Below are 10,051 nucleotides of genomic sequence, written 5' to 3' on the forward strand. Positions count from 1 at the left end.
TTGTACAAAAACTAGTAATAATTTTAACTTGAAACATTTAAGGAGCAACTAAAACTATGTTCAGTCATATTTTTAGATGTAGCACAAGCCTTCGATAAGGTTTGGCATGAAGGCCTTGTTCATAAACTACAGAAAATATTACCAAAACAACACACCGAACTACTAATATCGTACATTACAGCCAGAATGTTTAGAGTTAAACAAGCAAAAAAAATGCAGGTGTACCACAAGGAAGTGTACTAGAGCCAACGCTTTATTTACTCTACACTTGTGATACACCACAAATGGAGAATATTAAGAAGGCTATATTTGTTGATGATACTCCCATTATAGCTGTCATTATACAAACACACCGTACAAGCACCAATAACATTAAATAATACTATATTCATTCCATATAGAAACAACGCTAAATATCTCGGAACGAATGTTGATGCAAAACTTCGCTGGAACGAACATATAAAGAAGAAAAGAAAAGAACTGGAATTGAAGTGTAGGAAAGTGTATTGGCTAATTGGAAGAAAATCACAATTATCAATACATAATAGATTGCTATTATAGAAGCAAATACTGAAACCTGTAAGGGCATACGGAGTTCGATAATGGGGAGTCACATAAACAACTTTTTGCAAAGTCACATAAACAAAATACAAATTTTTCAGAACAAAGCCGTAAGAAGTATTGTGGGCGCACCAAAATGCCACAGGACGGACTACCTACATCGAGACCTTCAGATATCCACAGTCAGTCAAGAAATCAAGAAAATTGCAGGAAAAATTTTTTTTGAGAACTAGAGCACCAAGAAACTTAAAATTTAAAAAAACTTATACGGAGTGTTCTAGGCCTAAAATATTTGTGTAATATGCCTTATAAATAAATGTCCATGTAATTTAATGAATTCCAATAAAATGAAATACGCCCAAATCAATCAACAAGGAATAGCCGTCAGATCGGTGGCACATAATATATAAACAAATATTTTAGGCTCTGTTTTTATTGGACCTGGAAGACCCACTGCAAGCCGTAGTAATAATACGATAGATTATTCACCGTTTCTGTTGTAGGTAAATCGATTACGGACGTGTAATTATTAGGTAAGTAGGTTCAGGAGGTATATAAAAATGGCACAATTTTAGAAATAGCACATTTTATTTAAAACATTATTTAATAAAATTAAATAATAAAAATAATTTCTATATGCGTTTCTATTTTTATAAAAGCAACATGTTTAAATTAATTTACATATTTCAATAATATACAAGGCTTCCAAAAACCATGTAAATTAACATTACCATAAAAAGACACCAAAATCGTTTAGATCAAATCCAGCCAATATAGTTAAAAAACCAAATGAAAAGGCACCACTATATATGAAAGCAGTAAAATTTTCCTAAAAATTTTCAAATATAATCAAATGTGATCGCTACTCTTTTTGTTTCACAAACTCCATTAATGAATTGACTACCTCGAGCTTTCGATTAATATATTGTACATTTCCTAGCCTAAAATTAATGGATTATCGTACTTTTACGCTGAAAGAAACCTAAGTCAATACATCATTAGTTTTACAAAACAATAATTTATTTACTTATACTCTTTTATAATGATGCATTGATGCATTTTATTTTCCTTTTCATTAAATCATTGGGGCGTTATTAATATTTTTATATATTGTTTATTTCATCCAGGTCTACTTTTGTTAGCAAATTTAATTATTTCGTAGTATCTAATCCTGACTTTCTGAATTTCACATACTTCGACTTTCACTCTCAACAAATTCTAGCAAAATCTTACATATAAAATAAACTTTAAATCATAACAAAAATATATTATGTTTAAAATACATGTCTAATTTTTACCAGTTACTACAATTTTTCCTACTATTCTAGAAGGATAAACCTCATTAATGACTTGACTACTTCCAACACAACAAGAATCATTTTCTTCTCTGTTATTGTTATCAGTAAATTTTAGCCTACGTTGGTACATATTCGATATCGTTGAAAATGATGTGTTATAAATTTGGCGGCTAACATTCCCACTATAAATAAAATTGAAGCTGCTTGAATTTTATATCTTTTAAAAAATATAACTATACATTCTGCACTTACCCTTGTTCTTACATATATTAAAACCAATGTATGTTAAACCACCAAGAAATAACACGCACATACCCTAATTATTATTACTATAGAATTATTAATTTAACTTAAAATCTAAATATTCTAGATTTTTTTTGTTTTGACTTGACCGACTGTACCGATCGATTCGAAAAGAATGTACCGCCATTGTAAAAGAAAGACAATATAGTTTATTCTTTTCTATGGTTAAGTATATGCAGGAGGGTGTACCAAATCCGGAGATATTTGTGGAGCAATATATCCTGATATTAATAAGGTAAGTGAGTATGCTAAGGCTTTGAATTACTTGTGGTAATTCTCGTATTATTGGATGCGTCAAAGGGTCATTATATTAGTATTTTTGTTAGATATTGTTAAAGTTACATTTTACATTATTTGTAGGAAAAAAAATTAATATGTCCCTTTTATTCGAAGGTATATTCAGCTGTAAAAAACACCACATATACGAAACTGTCATCCTAATATAGATTAAAAAATTCTCTTGTACTCTGAACAACTAAGAACAATTTTCCTTGCTTAAGAACTGTTAGCAATTGATAAGGTTCTGGAGACATAGCATATCATTGTATTACAGGTAATTTTAAAATTTATTAAGGTTTTTCTTCAAATTTTATTACTGTAAACTTTTAATCCTGGTTTAACCGAATATTGCAGGTAATAAATATATTAATTTATGCATTAGCAGTTAAAATGGATATTTAAATTTCTCATTTGTTGGTGACTTTTAGTCCTCATGTTTCACACAAGGCGAAGTAAATAGCAGCAGATCAATGAAAGTCATAGAAGACAAATTAAAGATGAGCTCTCTGTAATGGTGATATTCCAGAATATTACATAAAATGATAGATGAAATAAATACATTTATTGATAGGAAAACATATGCAGCTAATGGTTTAAATATTCAATAGTGCAATGAATAAGGAAGGAAGAATGCAATTTAAAAATGCTCATTCATGAAATACTGCCTTTTTATTCAATTTATTGTGTTCCAAGAGATATGTTAGATTAAAAAAATTTATAAATGATAAAAAATATATTATTACATAAATGAAATAATGAAAATATATTGATAAATTGAATCTAACTGTATAAGATTCATGCCTAGGTGGAACACATGGGACAAATAGAAGAAAAAACAGTAATTTGCTAAATATTTTAAACCGCTGATAAAAATTAAGATGTTTAACGATTAATGCTATAAGGTATGTAACTATAAGACAATTTATTCTTTGAACCTTTTATCAATTATTTCAGTTTTATACTTTATAGTAATATATAATTTATTACTTATAATTATACAATTAATAATATATTAATATAATTTTTATATTGTAAAATATAAAGCGCCTAATTGTGTTCGTTATTTTATTAATTAATATACAAATATGTATTGCATTGAATACACCATGTTTATTATCATAATATAAAAGTAAATAAGAAACATATATATTTATATTTGATGCTCTGAAATTGTTGCAGTTCTGAAAATAAGCTTACTCATGATATGTTTGTTATAATGTTCGCTGAAGTAATTTAGACTTATTAATAATTTGTGGATTGTTAAAACTTAATAGAAATTAGATTTAATTAAATACCATTTAAAAAAGAGCAGTGAGTGTTAGTTCAGCAGATAGTTTCTATATATTTTAACGTACATACATTAGTTTTAATTAATTTTATATATCAAATATATTTACGTTTCTGATCTCTTTCTGAAAATATTGCCAAAACAAGGTTTAGCAATAATAACATATCATTTTTAAGTTATTCTCTTTAGTCTATTATGGGAGAAAATGACTAAATTTATATACTATTGTCGAATTTTGGCCACAGGGCTATGAGTAGAGGTATGAGTATATTTTGTTCCAAGTCAGAAAAACTACGAAAAACAAGTCGTATTTACATGTAATTTTATTATGTCTAATTTTTTAGACCAATAGATATTCAATAGATCTCATACATTTTCAATTAGATTTCAATTTAGATTTCGTGGTGGCCATATGTATAAGAAAACTTTCTTGTGTATAAAATTCTTTTATTAGTTTGCTTACGTGCTTGGGAATATTGCCATCTCAAAATGTCTCAGCCAAAGCCTATCTTTAGTATAGAGCACCATTTTACTTACGGATATTAAAGTGTACAAAATAATACTTAATATATCCAGTTTTTATAATCAACCATAGGTGACTCAAAACATAATTCTTCTATTTAATTTATTGTTTCATGGCTGGTTAATTGGCGTATACTCTGTGTTTACATAGGCACTTTCTAAATGATATACGAAAATAAACGATGTCTTACTGAATGTGTTAGATTATCTAGTTTTTAATACTACAGTATTTCTAAGGCCGATTTCAAATATGTGTGAGGGATTCATTCCCCTTTTAATCGACAGACACGTCTAAACTATTGCAATTGGTGTCTTTGGATTTATTTCTCGATTGTATATTTATTTCTATGTATTAATTAGCATCACTCTTCAAGTGCTTCAAAATTACAGATACTTAAACTGTAATAGCCTCGAAGAATGGAAGTCACCTAGAAGAATAGATAAAACAATATTTATCATTTGAAAGAGCAGAATCTAATTGTAATTATAATATTTTTTGTATTATTATTTGTGCATTTTCTTAGAAGAACAAAAACTCCTATAGCTTGGCCAATTCCGCAAATTTCTTCTACTGTAGAGGCTATTTTATTCTCCGGTCTTACTATTCCCAATCATTTCATGCCGTTTAAAACTACAACAGCAGGCAATCTGCCTGTTAACAATATTCCCTGTACATTAATTCTCAAGCCGTATGACCGATGTAAATTTTTAAACTATTAAATTTAATCTAAAAGAATCGGCACTTGCGTCAGTCAATATAGCACTATCGTCAGTGAAGATCAAATGGATTAAGACCTCTGTAACATTATGTTTAAATCCGTTTCATGTAATTTCATACATTACTGTGTTAAAAAGCACAGATGATATTATATGTTATTTAAAAATCTCGGCTCAGATCTAAAATTGATTCAACAAATTGTTCCGCAGTTGCTAATGCAATAATTGTAAGATGCCTGGAAAAGTTTGATGGTTTTTATTGAAATATAATCATTTTCCATATTCCCAGAAGGGAAGGAAAGTAAAATGAGAATAACGTTTACAATCTCTAGAAAGGTGTATAACTCGGCCTTCGATTCGACTGCAATTTTTATTATTGACTTTTTTATTACGGAATAGGTTTGGGTACGACCACTTCACGCTTTTCTCTGCTATAACTTGTATGTTAAGCACAAAAACCCTGTGGTTGTATCTGCCTGCATAAGGATATATTTTCATGCAATAGCTGTTTCATACTAATCAAGTGTATATGGTCTATCATATTATATGTCTATTCTATGTTAACAGCCTTGGTATTGTTTTGTTGAGGTTGCCCTTCCAATTCCTCATCTTCGCATATTTTCGATCTATCAGTACAACATAAGGTTTTTTTCATTTCATTCAACTACAATACCCAAGTCCAACATAAAAGCTTTATTCAACATTGTAAGCAGCTAGAAAAAATATGAATATAAAATTATTTTTTTAATTAATTAATAGAAAATATATTAATTGTCGACGAATCAACTTTCAATCAACGAGCTATGATGAAAAATTTTATGCCGATTGCCTTGTAGAGATGATTAAACACCTGGTGAGTACATTAGTGTGGTCTGTTATCTCAGGCAAGGGCATGGGATGCCTATAAATATTAGAAGGAATAATGAAACAAGACCAATACAAGCGAGTACTAGTTACTATCGTAGATCAATGAATGATGACAATGTTCCCTGATGACAAAAAACACATTTGTATGCATGATTCGACCCCATATCACCAGTCCTGAAGTATTTGCACATTTAGCGCAGCATATTTGGCGGAGACAAAATCACTGTTTTGTTTGGGCCAGGGAATTCATCAAACATGAATCTCATAGAAAAGATGCGGGAAATTACCAAACGGGCGATTGCAAAAGAAGTGATTACCACCAAGTAGCTGCTAAATGAAACTCTCATCAGATAAAGGCATTACAACTCCAAACTTCAGGGAGATACGAAAACATATATTGAGAACATGTCCCAACGCGTAGAAGCTGATGTTATAGTAAAGGATGACATCGCTTTTTTTCTATACTGGTTACAGACCCTTGCTGAAATAACGTTCATTCATGCCCGTATTCAAGGCAAGTATGCGGGAAGACCGCTTGGAATGAACAGAAGTCTGTGGGTTATCGAGGTGCATAACCCTCTGAGAGGGATTTTAAGAGGGGATTATCCGAGAGGGCTGAAGTTTGGAGGAATTTGTTGAATATGTGGTTCACAAAATCGAGTGGGAGTGTCACTTTCTCTGTGAATTCTGGCCTGACAAACCACGGAGCGCACAGAGCTTGCCGGTGTAACTTGTTTTGCATTACCTGGGGCTTTGAGATCAGAATTGGCGCAGCGTAACTGGACCAAGTGTTTGATCCGAAGAAGATCACTGATATAATTAAGTTCTTGTAGAGCATAACTTTAATAGTTGGTGGTAATTTACTCCTATAATATAGTAGCGGGTACAAAGTGGAGGAGATTCCGTAGCTTTTTGAAATTACCTTTCTGATGTGATGGCACCAGGTGAATCGTTTATCGAAAATTAAACCAAGATATGTGGCCCTGTCGCTCCAGGAGATTGGAAAATTTTCAACTTGGAGCTTGTATATTCTTAGTTCTCTTTTGCGATGGAACGCTATGGCTTGGGTTTTTTTAGGGTTACTTTCTAGTCTCCATAGCCTTAGTCATTGAACAGCTCTGGATAGTTGTCTCTGGAGTCTATTTTGCGCGCAATTCGTGGAATGAGGAACGGTGAAGAAGGCAGTGTCATCCGCGTATTGTGCAGCTTCTACATCCTTCCTGATTGAAATTTCGGCCATGTTGAGGTTAAAAAAAGCAGTGGCAAGGGGGAGCCCTGGGGAACTACGGAGTTGATTGGTTTGGTTCCTGAAAAAGATTTTTCCACTCTGACTTGACCTCAGTAGAATTACTAGGTCTATGGGTAAACCTGCCTTTACGGCTTTATAAATTATACCTTCGTGCCAAACTTTATCAAAAGCCTTTGTGATGTCAAAAAAGACTGCACAAAGGGTTTGTTTTTTCCTCAGAGCCATTTTGATGTATACGCCCAAACGAGTGGTCTGATGAACACACGAGTGTTTGGCTCTGAACCCATGTTGAGTGTCTGGAATTATGTGGTTTTGCTAAGTAATTAGGTTAAGGGAGAATAAGATTGCCCTTCCTGCAATATTGGAGATTGAACTAAGCCAATCAGCCTGATTGGCCTGTAGTCTGAAGGCGAATTGTTTGCTCCTTTTCTCGGGATCACGATTATGTAGCGTGCTTCCAGATTTTGGGGAAGTGCTGCAGTCGCATGATGGAATTGATTATGTTCGATAATTCCGCGAGCTGCCTGTGTGGTAGCTTTTCTAATTGGAAGACCGAGATTTCATCGAATCCCGGTGCCTTCTTTGAAATAAGATTGCAGAAAATCTTCTTCAGTATTTTTGGAGAGACTAAAGGATTTTTGAGGAAATTTGGTGGTGCAGAATTTTTAAGATTGTTGGCCACGCTTTAAACTTCTTGATATTTGTGCTTGACGTGATCTTCCGCTGGGGGGGTTGGTGCCATTTGTTTTCGAATGTCTCTGCGAAGAGTTTAGCTTTTTCGTAATCCTTGATCGCAGAATTGTTCGAAACTTCGGACTTTAAGGGGGGAATGACTTTGCGGCCTTTCTCTGCGAGCTATCTCGAGAGTTTCCAGATGTCCGTGGGTGCTTTGAGCTGTTGATTGAAAAGGAGTGTATTCCACTTTTCCTCTCTCCAAGCCTTAACTGCTTCGCGGGCTTGTCTGGTAGCCTCGTCGGCTTCCTTTTTGTCTTCGGGATTGAAGGTAGCTCGACCTTTCCTTTGGAGAGGATTGCTGTGTAAGATCATTACCCTGATGTTTGGTGGCAGAGACTAGTTGTGACTGCCAAAGGGATGCATTTTGGATGTCTTGAGTGAGCTTGATTATTGCTCCCTCAATTTGTTCTGGGGTTTTGATGATCGGAATGGATCCTGATTTTAATAGAATATCTTGGAATTTCTTCCGATCCGTTTTTAGAGTGGGTTTTGAACAGGCAGTCTCGATGAGGCGGGGGTCTCCCACCGTCAGGATGATTGGACGGTGGTCAGAGTCTAGTTCATTGAGAACTTCGATATTGACCGGGTTTGGGATGTTTTTTTATTGTTGGATTGGAAAAATTGTCGACCCAGAAGGAATAACCAGGCCTAGACCCAAGTTGAGACTCAGTTCTAGTATTGGGTTGCCGACTTGATTTGAAGGATTTGTGGGCGTTGAAATCGCCGCCAGTTGTCTTGGCGGAATCGCCATCGAAAAGTGCCTCTAATTCGACCCGATTATGGACGTTAGAGCATCTTCGATAAATGGAGGAGATAACGACCGAATTGCCAGAGATGGAGATGATTATAGAAATAGTTTCGAGACTGCTGTTCTGTGGAGTTGGGATTGAGTATTACCCTTTTTACTTAGGTTTGCGGTGCATGCACCGCTGCCGGAGATACGATCGTTTCTATATTCCCTGTAAGTCAGAATAGTGAACTTATTCGAGGATTTAAAAAATGTTTCCTGGATAAGTACGATGTCAGTGTTGTGACTTACCAGTACATCAATGAGCTCCTCCATTTTATTGCGCACTGATTGTGGACAGGATGGTTAGGGATCTTGGGTGGTTACTGGCCATTCACGGGCATAAATATATCATCGCTACATACAAAAATTAATTGTATTATTTGTTAATAATATTAAAATTACTAAAACGAAGATTATAAAATTTTACTGTCCCTAATAATTTGGCCACCCACTATAATTGCCTTTAACTATTTTAACATTGTAGTAGCTGGTTAGTAGAGTGAATATAATTCGTCTATCGGAAAATGTAAGAATGGGCTATGGTATGAGATGTGTGATGAATGATTTGTATAGCTGGGTGAAACTACAAATTTTCTATTTTAACTTAGAACATCTTTAAAGCTTCCATTTTAAAATTAGTTTTAATTGGTGATATTTTACTTAATAGATAAAATTAGATCCAGATTTATTGAAATATCAACATTTTTGTATTATTTATTTATTATTTTAAAAGCCCATCAGCCTCTTGGGCTATGTAGGGTCGAGTTATATTATAGTTTTTAAATAAAGTATGCAAAATAATAACATTTAAGTTAAAATAATAAACAATACAAATTACATTAGAGGAGAATCACAAGAGCTGTGTCAATGCTGCGGCCGTTAAAAATCTGATAGGCATGTCCAAATGCTTGGGTTGGACCAATTGCTCTAATGACCTTGGCATCCCAAGTTGCTATCTCAGTACTTCAATCTTACCATAGTCCAGAAGGATGTGCTTGACGCTCTATTGTATTTGGCATCCAACGCATTGTGGAGGATCTCTTAGTTTTAACAAATGCTCATGAGTTATTCTGCTATGTCCTATTCTCAGCCGAGCAAGAATGCTTAGTTGGAACCTGTAAAAGTTATTAAAATTAGGAGATTGAAGAAAGACCCTCTTGATATCCCACTACTTTTTATTTTAAATTGCCTAGCCACGGAAATCTTTAGTAAAAGGCGAAAGATTTATTCGCTCTGACGAGAGTCCCACGATATTTTAATTAACAGATAAAAATAGATTCATATTTATAGAAATATCAATATTTTTGTATTAGGGCTAATGAATTCAGATCAATATATGGTATCCTCTACATAGCCTCTCAAATAAGCAACATGAATTCGAATTATTCAACTATCACCAAATGCTTACAGAACCAATTTACTTTATTTATTCAAATATATAA

General features: G+C 33.4%; 1 pseudogene; it reads right to left on the reverse strand.

Annotated features, from left to right (window-relative positions):
• Window positions 1-9,797: 9,797 nt before the first annotated feature.
• On the reverse strand, window positions 9,798-9,851 carry LOC143189360 (uncharacterized; annotated as a pseudogene).
• Window positions 9,852-10,051: the final 200 nt, after the last annotated feature.

This window comes from Rhynchophorus ferrugineus, unplaced genomic scaffold, assembly GCF_030347505.1.
Source record: "Rhynchophorus ferrugineus isolate W39M unplaced genomic scaffold, kcgeb_rfMv2 rfM1, whole genome shotgun sequence".
Classification (NCBI taxonomy): Eukaryota; Metazoa; Arthropoda; class Insecta; order Coleoptera; family Curculionidae; genus Rhynchophorus; species Rhynchophorus ferrugineus.